This window comes from Achroia grisella, unplaced genomic scaffold, assembly GCF_030625045.1.
Source record: "Achroia grisella isolate CSIRO2021 unplaced genomic scaffold, CSIRO_AGI_Agris_v1 utg327, whole genome shotgun sequence".
Lineage (NCBI taxonomy): Eukaryota > Metazoa > Arthropoda > Insecta > Lepidoptera > Pyralidae > Achroia > Achroia grisella.
In genome coordinates, this window is record NW_026712799.1 from 2122614 (window position 1) to 2136291 (window position 13678).

The following is a 13678-nucleotide window of genomic DNA, read 5'->3' on the forward strand; positions in this document are numbered from 1 at the left end:
TATCTTATTGGATAAAAAATACAACAGCTACAAACCCCTTTTAACTTTATTAAAGTTTTTTTCATATTAATAACTTAGGAAAATAACAATAAAACAAAAGATGAGCACTAAACATTTGTATGTTTTTTGAATGTTTAACGTTTTCTAATTAAAAAAATTAAAGAAATTACAACGGTCTGAGCCGAGATTCGAACTAGCATAGGAATCCATTAGCCTTCAGGCATTCCATAGGCCTACTGCGGGTTTTTTAAATCTTATATTATTATCACAGTGTTCATTAGATTTATACTCAGAGATCAGCATTGAAACACTCCCAATTGCAACTGAAACCCAGTCATCTATTGAATAAATAAGACGCATAGACAATGGTATCCTATACGAGTGGATGGAGGGACATCCTGGGATCTTAAATTAAGTGCCAATAGAGAGTCATCAATATTTATCGGCACGTCCGAAACACCGCGCATTGGAACAAAAGGGGCCTCAGTCGGGCTTTGGTTTAAGAGTACATCGGTAATTAATCTTATAGACAAAAGCAAATATTTGATGCCATTTACCAATTGTCGATTTTTAATAGTCTAGAACTGGTTTTAATGGTGGCCACCATGTGGTTTCAACAGTTTTTACGATCGATTCCCAACATCATACAAACAATTATTTTTCTGAATATCATTGGGTATTGGTATGCGTAGGTATATATTATATTTAAGTAGATACTTAAAAATATATTTTATTACAGTGAAAACGACCTGACTGATACACGATTATAAGCTTTGATAACTTTGAAACTAAACGACTCTGCGTATATTTTATACATAAAAAAAAATGTTTTAACTAATCTTTTATTTAATGGAAGTAACTATAGAACGTATTATTAACCTACTATATTACTTCTCAGCTCAAACAATCATTGTTATATTAAATAAAAGAAATTTTTATAGCATAGAATCCAATCTAAGTCGAATTTCTTTCTTACAAGTGAATCTCTTTTAGATTTCACCCCGAACTGCATAATCTAACAAGTCAAGTTTTAGCTTTTCGCATTTAAATTGACTTCAATTCTTTTTCATTTCAAAGAATAGTAGAATAAATTTAATTATACCTGATTAAAAAAAGTAGAGTGTTATAATACAATGTCCATTTTTAACCAACATCATAAAATAAGTCTGAGTATATTTTTCTGTGTATGATATGCAATAATTTAATCTAATGTTGAACCATTTCTTAATTCTAGTTTTTAAAATGTTCTGCCGTGTTAATAGAATTTTATCAGTGTTTAAATAATGGAATTGATGTATTTTCTTTTAGTTTTTAAGCATAGACCAAAAACAAGCATGACATATGAGTATTAGTACTAACTTCACTTTTCTCATGTAATAATTGAAATTTATATGAAATTGTAACCGTTAATGTATCGTGGATGTGTATAAAAATTGCCTTGATTAAGAAAAGAGTACCCAAAATAATACCAATCTAATTTTATACATACATCCATCCATCTATTCCATTATTAACCTACTATATTACTTCTCAGCTCAAACAATCATTGTTATATTAAATAAACTACTTTTAAGCTTAATTTAGTAACGAACATTAAAAATCCTTCACGGTTAGGTGTAGATACTGATTAGTATTATCTATAGATATATGTTCGTTTGCTCTTGACGACACGGTTGGCGTGAGAGATAATAGCTCAATCGATCGTGAGCAGTAGTTTCAACTCATCAGAGATATACAGTTATAAATCACTACTGCAATCTATGTTACAGATTAGTATCTGAATTATTATTCATGTGGCGCGGAAATATTAGTGTCAAGTGTGAATTTGTTCATAATGTGTTATTCGTGTAATGCTAAATAGAACGAGATAGCATGAGTGTCTTATTACGTTTTATAATACATTTCAATTATATTCATTATTATATATTAATATTTAGTTTCAAGTATAAGATTGCCTTTACATTTGTAAGTTTTGCTAATAGAAAGTAGGTACTTTTTAAATTTGTAGACTTTTACAAATATTGCATTTTACAACCATTTTAAATCAGAGTTAGGTTATATCTTTCTTCACACTCGATGTTTGATATTAGATGATATCATGAATCATGAAACCGAAAAAAAAATGTCGACAGATATCAAAGTGTACACAATTTATTCATATCTGTAATTTACAACTCCAAAAAATTATCAGAGAAATTCCAAATCCAAATTCAAATCCAAAATATCTTTATTCGTTTAGGTCTATTACAGACTCTTATGATATGTCAATACTACCATCATTTCGGAATGATTTCGAGATGAGAAGAACTGACAAGAAACTCAGCTCGTATTTTTTTTTAATGTTGTACATAGTTACAATAACAATTCCATTTTATATTATATGATTACATAGTATAAAATAAAGTCGCTGTAGCAGTCTGTTCCTATGTATTCTTAAATCTTTAAAACTATGCAACAGATTTTGAATCGGTTTTTTAATAGATAGAGTAATTCTAGATGAAAGTTTATATATATAATACATGTCCATATACAAAACCGGGGCGAGTAGCTAGTAATACATAAATAAAATACAAATTATATTTACTGTAGCCGTTTTTGTATATTTTTATTTTTTCATATAGCAAATACAGCCCACTCTCAGAGAGATTTGATAATTACGCTCATATTTTTTTCATATTACAGTAGTGGCAAACAGTATGACAGCCCGGCAGATGGATGAATGTATTAATGGACTGCCAAATATAGACAACACCAATCTATATGATAAAATAGTACAGCCCGCTGTCTGTCACACCGATTTTATCGCTATTGAGGCTTAATACTTAATATTTTCAACCATATAGATGGATTTTATATTCTGATTACGTTTTCTTCTTTTAAGTAACTGTAATGGGTAATAAAAGTGTGAGACAATAGATTTATGCAGGTCGCAGTGTTACATACAGGTCTTAGGACCTAACAATAACCCAAAACACTCAATAAAAAAAATATGGCTAACTAACAGTCCACCTGACGTTAAGCGGAAATTCATCACTTATATACAAGAACAGTACGTGAGATACGACTTATTCATTACTATTCCAAGGGACTAAAATATCATGTTTTTTATATTGTAATTTCACTGTTTAATCTATCCGTATAATCTAAACACAGCTTTGAAAGCAAACTGCTTGGCTACTCAAAAATGTGTTTGTTCTCCAAATTTGACATATACAATTGTGTTTGTGCGATCCAATATAGGGAAAGCTAATAAAATATCCATGAGACGATCGCCGATACGTAGGACATATCAATATTTATTGGCGACAGGGTATCAGCATGTGTGTCTAACGATATTCATGCGCTTAGAATAGAAATCTTGTGCGTTATATAGCGAAATACGAGCGGAATGTATATTTATGTTGAAACTTCAAGCGGCTTTATATGTGCTACGAAATGTGTACGGTAAAGATTTGTGGTAGTAATATCAATGTTGACGTACATTATTTTGAATGTGAGTCTTTTTTGTAATGTTTTCACGTTTTCATGGCTTAACCAATGAAATATTATGTTTTGTATAAAATAAGCAATTAATTCGCTAGATTTTTTATGTAATTAGAATGTCAAACAAGTTCTTTGCCCACTTTACAGTAAGCGCTAGGTAACTATTGAACAAGAATAGAACCACGGACATAACGTGACATAATGTGACACCGGGAATACCTGCGTTATGTTTTATGCATTGTATTGCATTGTGCATGCATTAAGAGGATTAAGGTGTGTCCTGCCTAAAGTTCAATGCCTTATCTGAACTCTACAAATAGAAAGTCAAGAGGCAGAACCAGGTGCAACTGAGTATACATGCAGGGACATTTTATAGTCTACCTCTGGTCTGACTAGTTAGAATTGAATTCTTAAGAGTTTGCTACACTAAACGCTATTTAGTGTATCCATGACTATAGACAATGACTAAAAGATTGCTATTAATAAGTGATTGTAGCCTATTGTTAGTTACCTGTACCCTATTAGGACCTCCACGGACCTTCATTGAAACCATCATCATTAATCCTTGGTGAATATCGCCTATCATTCTCAGCCTATCATGATCATGCAAATAAAATGTTCTATAACGTGAGTACAACGTTGCAATATTTTGATTGGATAATTTGATGATAGTAGTTAACAAACTAGTAACACCTACGTACAATAACCTCAATATTGTCCAGTTCACTACTCACCACGTCTAGTGTGACCTAGCCAATATTCGTATTTATATCCATGACACAATGTTAATAACAGGTACTAAATAATTATACAATGCAGCAATTGTATATTTTACACAGAACAGTGTATTTTATGTTCCAAATTCAGTATTTATTTAGTCCACAAAGGCTGAATACTACATTATTTTCGTAATGTAGGTATAAAACAGCAATTTCAATAGTGTATTTTACGTTCTAAACTGTACTCTAATTAGGTAATATTATTATCTGTTAGGTAATATTATTACCTAATTAGAGTACAGTACTACATAAATAAATTTCAAATGGTTTACATAGTGTTGACAAGTACTAAGGATTTCTCATTTCATTATTACGGTGATTGAAATAAAATTAGATAATTGGATAAATGAAAGTTACTTGCTTCTTTTGGTTATAGTGAAAAGATCAATTAAGAAACGAAACAAATGAACATAAAGGGATATTTAAAAATAGAAGATTTCAATTAGAATGAAAAGCAAAGGAACATTACAATGATAGAGACATTGAAAAAAAGAAGTTTATAAAAAGTATAAACAAAGAGGTTTACTACAATACAATAATTTGAATGTTGTATTTGTATATGTTGTGTCCTATATATTTCATATCCCAAGATTGTCCCACATACTCAATATAATCCCGGTGTAACAAAACACAAATGTGTAAAGGAGCTTATATCAGCATCTCGAGTGGAAACTAAAATAAGAAGTTGTTATGTGTGAAATTGAAATATTTCTTGAGCTGGCAGGTGATATTTTTTCTTGGTAATGTATTTATATTACATTATACTATAGCATTTTTGAATAATGGTACATTTTTGTTTGCCAATATTACTTTATAGAGCATTGCGGTTATTACGAAGTAAATAATGGAGTAATATTAAAACAATAATATCCCTAAACAATTCACATAGTGACATTTAGTCCCAAGGTTAATAGAGCTTGTGTTATGGGTACTAAATGTCGGATATAAATACTGAAATACATTTTATTTGTAAATACATACAGAATATAGGTACATACATAGAAAACACCCAGACCGCAATCATACTCATGACTACAAGTATTTGTACCGTGCAAGGAATCGAACCAGCAACCATCCAAAATAAGCGGTGTGCTAAACCGTTATATATTTACGAATTATATATATACTCAACATCAAAGGACTGCAAAAATATTTATTAATATAATGAAATGGATTATTATTGCCTGCTCAATGGGGAGCAATACAAAAAATTCCGTAGTAGATTGTAACTAATGTATAAAAAAAACTTTAAATGGGTTCCCAGACAATCGACAAAAGATTCCGTGTATACGACGGACAATAGTGCCCACACTGTTGCGGACAAGCTTTTATATACTCCAATACAAGCGATCTATCATTAATTTTCATCAAGAAGAATAAAAAGGCTTTAGCTGTATATTATAATAGATGATTTTGTTTTTCCTTTCTCTCAAAAATCGCTATTTTGTCAAAATAGCGATTTTACGTAAAACAAAACTGAGTAGATAATTCTATTGTTATTTCAATCATATTCCATTATCACAAAGCATAATATTATATTTCCACGTAATGTATCTAACATATTTCGCTTTTGTTATAAAGATACGTTTACCGGTATGAATACAAATAGAACTCTTTTTATAGTTCGACTTTTTTAGTCTTGTATATTTATGTATTATTCAAACTGTATTTATAAACTGTATTCATCGGACAAAAGCAGAGTAATGTGATGGATCAAAGAGAAAATTCTATACACAGATGTTTTATATTATGGTCGACGCAAGAAAACGGAGGACTCTATATTTTTTGCTTCATTACTCGCAAAAGGAATGAATGTTCTGGAAGGATTTTGGACGCCATTTGTTAGTTCCGATATAATGTGATTTTATTGTGCTATAACTTTGTACAAATGAGTAAGATCAGATTCTAATATGTACAAATAACTTGATTTTATGTTGTTTACTTATGGTGTTTCACTTATTAAATTTGTTTTATTAATTGTTTACATTAAATATAATTCACAATAAAACGGCTGAAAAATTTAGGATAAAATTTTCACAAAGAAATATAGGCTAGCATGTGTATAGACTGAAGAAATCTGAGCATAGATACATTTGTAATTTTTTCTTATTAGTTATAACCACTATATTAATTAATTTATTATTAAAATGAAAGATGGCATTTGTTTAAATTCTTTATTTATTGTTGTTGTTTCATTACGTTCATCACGTAAACGCAGACGAAGTCCCAGATACCACTTGTCTTTAATAAAAGTATGCTTACTATATAAAGTTTAAGCCTTAATAAAATAGATATCTTTACTAAAATAGTGCAGGAATAAGTAAAGTACCTTCAATTCCTTTTAACTCGCCAAACAAAATACAAAAAATGTGTTTTAAATCCATACGGATTTGTAGTTGTTCCACTTAATTTCAATCTAATTTTGCATGCTGGTTCGGAAAATTGCCAAGAATTGATATTATGCTTACAACTGAATGCTTAAATGTTCAACAATATAGGTTATTTCGGCAATCCGATACAAACGTAAATATGAATGTGACTTTTTATTTCCCTTTATAAGATACTTAACTTATATATATGCATATATATCTAACAAATATTTATAATCAGTTAAGTTATTTAAAAAGAAAGTATGTCGCCGATTTTGTAATCTTAATGTTATTAATGTAATTTTTTTATTATATGAGTTTAAAATTATATAAATGCGAAACTGAGTTTGTTTGTAGGAAACAAGTTAGACAAATCAACTCGTCGTCAGAAGTTTGTAAAATATACAGAAAATATTTGAGGTGCAGATAGACTTTCTTTATCCTGATAAATACTGTTTAATTTTATTCATTATAATTTTCATTTGTTATTATACTTTGATTCAATTTTTATAACACAATGAGATAGCAAAGTGCATTTCTAAGTACAGATCTTTCATCAAGTTTAGACTCCAGTTTTCTGCAAATTTCATTCATCTATATAGTATTTTTTATTAGCCCCTTCTCCATTACAGCTAGTCACTTGTTTATAAGCTAAAATTTCGTGATTTAATACTAGGAGCAATACACATAAAAAAAAAATTATACAAATCTTTCTCTCTCTCTTTCACTCCCTTGTTATATATATATATAGAATGTCACACTTTCTTGTATGTGACCTAATCCTTAGTAATATTATAAATGCGAAAATAACTCTGTCTATCTGTCCGTCTCTCTTTTACGCCAAAATTATTAGACCGACTTAAACGAAATTTGGTAAACAGATGGTTTAGACCCTGAGAAAGGGCATAGCTACTAATGATAGAAGCTTGAAATTTTACACTTAAGAGAGTAAAATAAAATAGATCGTGACAGTTTGTATGGAAAATCGTTATTTATGAAGCTAAGACGACGTAATTTTTTTCTTTGGCTTTTATGGGTTAGATTATTGAATTTATTTTACATTATTTGATGAAAATCACTATAACACGCAGTCGAAGTCGCTGGCACAGCTAGTTTAGTTTATATAGAAATTTTAAATTTATGGAACCTAATATATATTCTCTAGTTTCACGGAAAAAGCAGAGCCTTAAAACTATTATCCACATAAAGCCAGACAGTCACCGCAATAACGTAGTGACACGCGCCATGTTATTCTCCCAGAGACATATTCCGTTAGTGTGAATGTTATTAAAATATTTTGGTACAGCTCATGTAGACTGAAATTAAATACGGTCTGCGAATTGTAACCACACATTGTATTGTTTAAATTAAACTCACGAGGGAGACTCTGTATGTACTCTGTACCTGTATCTCATTTCTTTATTAACGAATGTATATACTATATATATATATATATTCGTTATATATAACTAGCTGTTCCCGCGATTTTGTCCGCGTAGAATTTAATTTTATTATACTAAAATAAGAGTAACCTAAGTTACTCTTTATTACATCAGCTATCTGCCACAAAAAGTCACGTCAAAATCGTTCCAGCCATTTCAGAGATTAGCCGGAAAAATCAGACAAAAATTGTAAAAAATGTTATTTTAGTGAATGTACGGAATTTATATTCATATGCATGTAGTAAAATCGGTTATTAGAAACAGACAATCCAATTATATTTATATGTATAGATTAAACTCACCGGTACACGGCTGAGGTAGTATGACTACGTAAAGAGACGACAAGAGACTCATGACTCGAATCTTAACACAAACCTAAAGAGACTTGGTAGTCTTTTATTATAAATACCTGTTGAAAATCCAAATATACGACTCGACAATCCAGGACAGATGTGCCTACTAAAGAATGACTAGGAAAGTCGACCCAATTGTAATGGGATGATGCTAGGTAGTAAGAGAGATATATGTACAAAATCTGTCGCTAAGCAGTTTGCTTTCGTCTTCTTTTGACACTTTTTTCAAAAAGGTTTTAAGAGTGTTTTTTTTTAAAATAATTAAAGTTAATCTTGGATTTTCTGCGGTTGTGTATGGAATGGTGTACTCAGTTACACTAATGGTACTGTAGCGGGGCACCAGTTGACGATGATACATTGATAGTTCTATATTGAAGTCTAGTTCTCATTATTAACAATTCCCTCTCCTTAGAACATTTATAGATATAGATAGATAGATAAAACTAGTCATCACCTACAGCGACAGCCTACCTTTTTGGTAAAAGCACAGATAACATCATTATTACACAGTATAAAAGAAAATCGCTGTCGCTGTCTGTCCCGTAGTTTTTAAGATTTAAGCATACAATATATGCTTAAATCTTTAAAACTACGCAACGGATTTTGACGCGGTTTTTTTTAATAGATAGAGTAATTCCAGAGGAAGATTTATATGTATAATATATATACACGTGTGCGAAATCGGGGTGGGTAGCTTGTAATATTATTATATAATAAAACGTAGGCTATGTATCTATGTATGGTCCACTCGTGATACACTTGATCTCCATATCAAACATCGTTAACATCCGTTCAGTCGTGAAAATATAACTAGCAGATAGACAGACAAATAGACAGATACAGAATCATATTTATAATATTAGTATAATTTAGTATGGATGAGTATGTCGATCACCAAGCAACTTGATTTCAACCTGTTTTAATAATTTATTGCATTAAGGTTCAATTGTATGATGATCAATTTCCGGAATACAAACACTTTTATTTAAAAAAGCAGACGAAGTAGCCTGTATCGGACAGTAAATTACGAATCTGTCGATTAAAAAAAAGGTTCCTTATTACAGGTTCGCGTGTTACTAAACTACGAAAAAGCCGATTGATCTGTTATTATCTTTCAATAATGGAGAAATTCCCTGAAGTAATGAGAGGAAGATACTCATCATGATTTCCTTTATGAAGCTATTATTGTAGGATTCATTGTTGTGTATTATAATAGTTCATTAGAAAAAACATAATTATTTCCCACCTGTACTGTTATTCATTTATCCGAAAATAATATAGTACAATTAATAATAATAACCCAGAATAATTCACGCCGCGTTACCTTTTCTCAACCTAAGCAGAGCTTATTGTTACTAAGCAACTGACAAAAATTCTTATATATTTTGTAAGAATACACCCCATGCAAAATAAACAACAGTAATTGTTGTCACTCAAGAATACAAGCTGTAAAAACCGGAAGTATTTCTAGTGTGCAAATCGCTAGACTATTGAGGCGGTCATGAAAAGTGTATTGTTTGTTTTGTTATGAATTACAGGATACGAGGAATGTTTAGTATATTAGTAAGATAATGATGTGTATCACTGATATCACATAAGCAAAGGTTATCACTTATAATCAGTTTGATTGGCATTCCAATGACATAAAAAAAAAAAAGAAAGTGGAGCGACAGGAAATTATTCTGGAAAAATAAATGACATGACGGGGTATGAACCTACATATTGTTATAGACATAGGTATGTAGTATTTTCTTATCTGTGACGTAGGTATTGATAGATTGATCGTGATATGGATATTGCTTTGAGCGGTTTATTGCACTTAGGCAATTTGCCGCGGCTTGGTTGGCGCGAACACGCAATTTCACTTTCCCTTGTGAAAATCATTTTTGCAAAGTAAAATAGTTTTTATTACTCTGAGATAGTGCGGCTTTTCTAATAATGTACCATTATTTATATATTTAGTATGGATATGTGGCGAATAGTGGCGAATATTCCAAAACTAATAAGGACTTTTTAAATTCATTTTAAGAATATTTTTATGAATATATAAATTATATATGCTTTCTTGTATTGTAAAACATGGTAATTTCGTTAAAATAGTATATAGTTATAAAATAAACTGAACATGTACAAAGTATAAATAAGTATAGACAAATTATATTAGAACTATGTACTTAAATACTTTTTTTAAATACATAGTCAAATGCGGAAGTTTGTCTCCGTGTTTGTTGCCTTTACACAACTAAACGTCTGAATGTGCCCTCATTTGTTTCCATTTTGAATTATTTAGATGTTATGCTACTATTTAGATGTTATCCTGTCATTTCACTAACATATCTCATCCTTTGAATAAAACACACTCTACAAGTCTTCCCACTTGGCGGCACGTCCACCATCGAAGTGACTTTTATCATTACCTTTATTCTAAGGCTTTGTACACAAAACAAAATGTCACATGTTGTTTACAGTATAGCTAATTAGTGTCAAGAATGTTTTGTCGTTTAGGTTGGCAGTTTCGTTTTAACTGCCTTTGTGTATATAATACAGATGTTGCCTGAGGTGGGTATTGGGTTGCTTTGAAATTTTACATTTCTGTATATTCAATATCTAAAGGCTTTGATATACATTCCGTACACAGGAGGATATACAAATAACTTGTTAAGATAAATAACCCTGAACAATTAACACAGCGCCATCTAGTCCTATGGTATGCAGAGCTTGTGTTATAAGTACTAAAAAACTGATATAAATACTTTGATTTTTTTTAGACGTTTTCTATGTATGTTAAATACATTGAAAGCACCTCACAATCATACTGATGAATACAAATGTTTGAACCGTGCGAGGAATCGAACCCTCGACCATCCGAAGTAAAGTGGTGTGCTAAACAGCTAGACCACCGAGGCAGTCACATAATATTAAATTGCCTGTATTAAAATTATTTCATTCAAACGAGAGTATTCCATTACCACCCATTAAAACATATATTACATCATTAAGTACCTGCAAACTTTACAGATATTAAAGCTACTGAAAATTACATACGTTTGCAAATGACATGTCATTCCGAAAGTCATACGATCTCTGATATCATTTTATTTAATAAAACACTCACTCGGACGCGTAATTAGTGCAAAGGGTCGACACTAGGTTACCCAACTCTTCTAATTATATTTTTGGGATTTCAATAACAAAAATCGGCCAAAGAAGTCGGGATTTCCTCTTCTATACTTTTTGACTTTTCTTTTACATCTATGATAATGGAATGGTATATCTGTCTGCGCTAATGGTATACGCTGGCGGGGCACCAGGAGGATGATACGATGAGTTTGAGGTCAGGTCAGTAAACCGATCGTGGAATATTTTCCAGGAATTTATCAAGATGGTTTCCAGAGAGAACCGCGCGGACTGGAAAAGTATATTGCTAGTAAACCACATTACTAACGATCCCATTCCCCCCATACTTTCGAGTTATGTATAAACTATTCGGTACATCCGAGATGCGTCGCAATGTGAGTGTGGTCAGCATTAAATATGACGGAAACATGAATAAGAAAAGTATATTATATAGAAAATCAGTATAATTGGAATCCCACTAGTCAATTTATTGGAACGCCCGGCACTGTGGTCTGAAATGGGAATGTCCCGATTAAATAAAAATAGTGGGTGACTGTATTCGGCACTGACCCTCAAAGGTGTGACATATAAAAATGTCATGCCAAAGGTTCCATTTATAATTAGTCCCTCTCTTCTCGCCTCATTTTTATCCATTCATAGACTGCGTATAACTGCAAATTCTGAATATGTTTGCGACGTGAGTGTAAGTATAGAAGAATACTCGAATACCAGTATACAGTTATTACAATATATTAATTTGAGTTCTAGTCAAATTTACAACATCCCGCCACTATTTATGCACATAACTATACTACACAGTTTTAAAAAATACGAATAAGAATACCACTACAAAAACAAGTAACTGGCATTCCACAAAATGTTCTTGGGTAGTGGTTGAAATCCAGCAAAATGATTATTATTTATTTATTTTGTTCGTATATGCATTTTTTTTATTTCCAACGAGACATTGTGGTAACATTTTGGTAACTATTATCAAGCATCGCTAATAATAATATTATATAAAGTTATTTCCGAGATGATGATTCTAAATTCGTTTTATTACAAAATCAACGTTTCCTGCATTTTTGTGATCCCTCGTATTAAAAATAATCATTAAATAAATGACTTCATTTCTTCATGTACAATGTCACATCAAAAAGGGTTCATATTTTTTTAAGTACATAATGCGTTGCTGGGAGTAATTTAAACATTAAATGTACATAAACTTATTAATGAATGGTCATAGAATTTTCTCGCATGCTCAAACCTTATCTGAACTCACAACACTTTTAGTGTAACTCGAGGTTGTACCAACAAACCACGACGCTTCATTTTTGATATAATGGAATAGTGCACCCGCCTGTGTTAACGGTATGCGTTGGCGGAGCACCAGTGGAGGATGATAGGATGCGCCTGATTGTCAGATCAGTTTGTCCATCGTGGCGAATTTGCCACGTTTTCAGAGGGTACCGCGTGGAGGTCGATCTGTCATGATATATTACTAGTAAAAGGGCTACTATCTTCATTATTAACAATCCATACGCACATTCACAATGTTATGATATACAGTAGAACCGGGTCGGGCATAAATTCGCCACGTAAGTCTTTCAATTCAATCTCTAAGTATTTATTCCACACATTTGAAGGAAACGCATTATCCTGAGAAGACATTAAAAGACACGAGAAGATTGATTTTGACATGCGAATAAAGAAATATTGTGATTTAATGCTGCTGAATTGATATCGCCGTCAGCCATTATGGTAAATATGTTATAGTATTTATTTATATATTTTTTATGACTGCGAGCACTTTGATGTAGGCTAATGGATTTATCAAGATATGGCATTTCGTATAATATACGTACTGAAATACTGAATACGTACGCTCATAAGATAAATCTAATAATTTATTTTAAATCACTGGCCTCCAACACTTATAAAAAATATTGTAACAGTAGTAAGAGATGGTATATAATCATGACTACATATATATTACAGTTCTCTTCAGAATATTTCTTATTTCACACATTTTAGTGTATGGTTTTTCAGTAGTAGCTTTAGTCTTTGAAATTATTAGGATCTATTCTGGTTAGATTAATTTTTGGATTTTATATTATTGTGTTTTCGTATAAGCG

At 31.2% G+C, this 13678-nt stretch overlaps 1 long non-coding RNA gene across 1 annotated transcript; it reads left to right on the forward strand.

Moving 5' to 3' along the window:
* Positions 1 to 3067: 3067 nt before the first annotated feature.
* LOC131843688 (uncharacterized) lies at positions 3068 to 5640 on the forward strand. Its single transcript, XR_009357559.1, has 3 exons — positions 3068 to 3493; positions 4639 to 4986; positions 5527 to 5640. It is a non-coding gene; the product is annotated as an uncharacterized LOC131843688 (long non-coding RNA).
* Positions 5641 to 13678: the final 8038 nt, after the last annotated feature.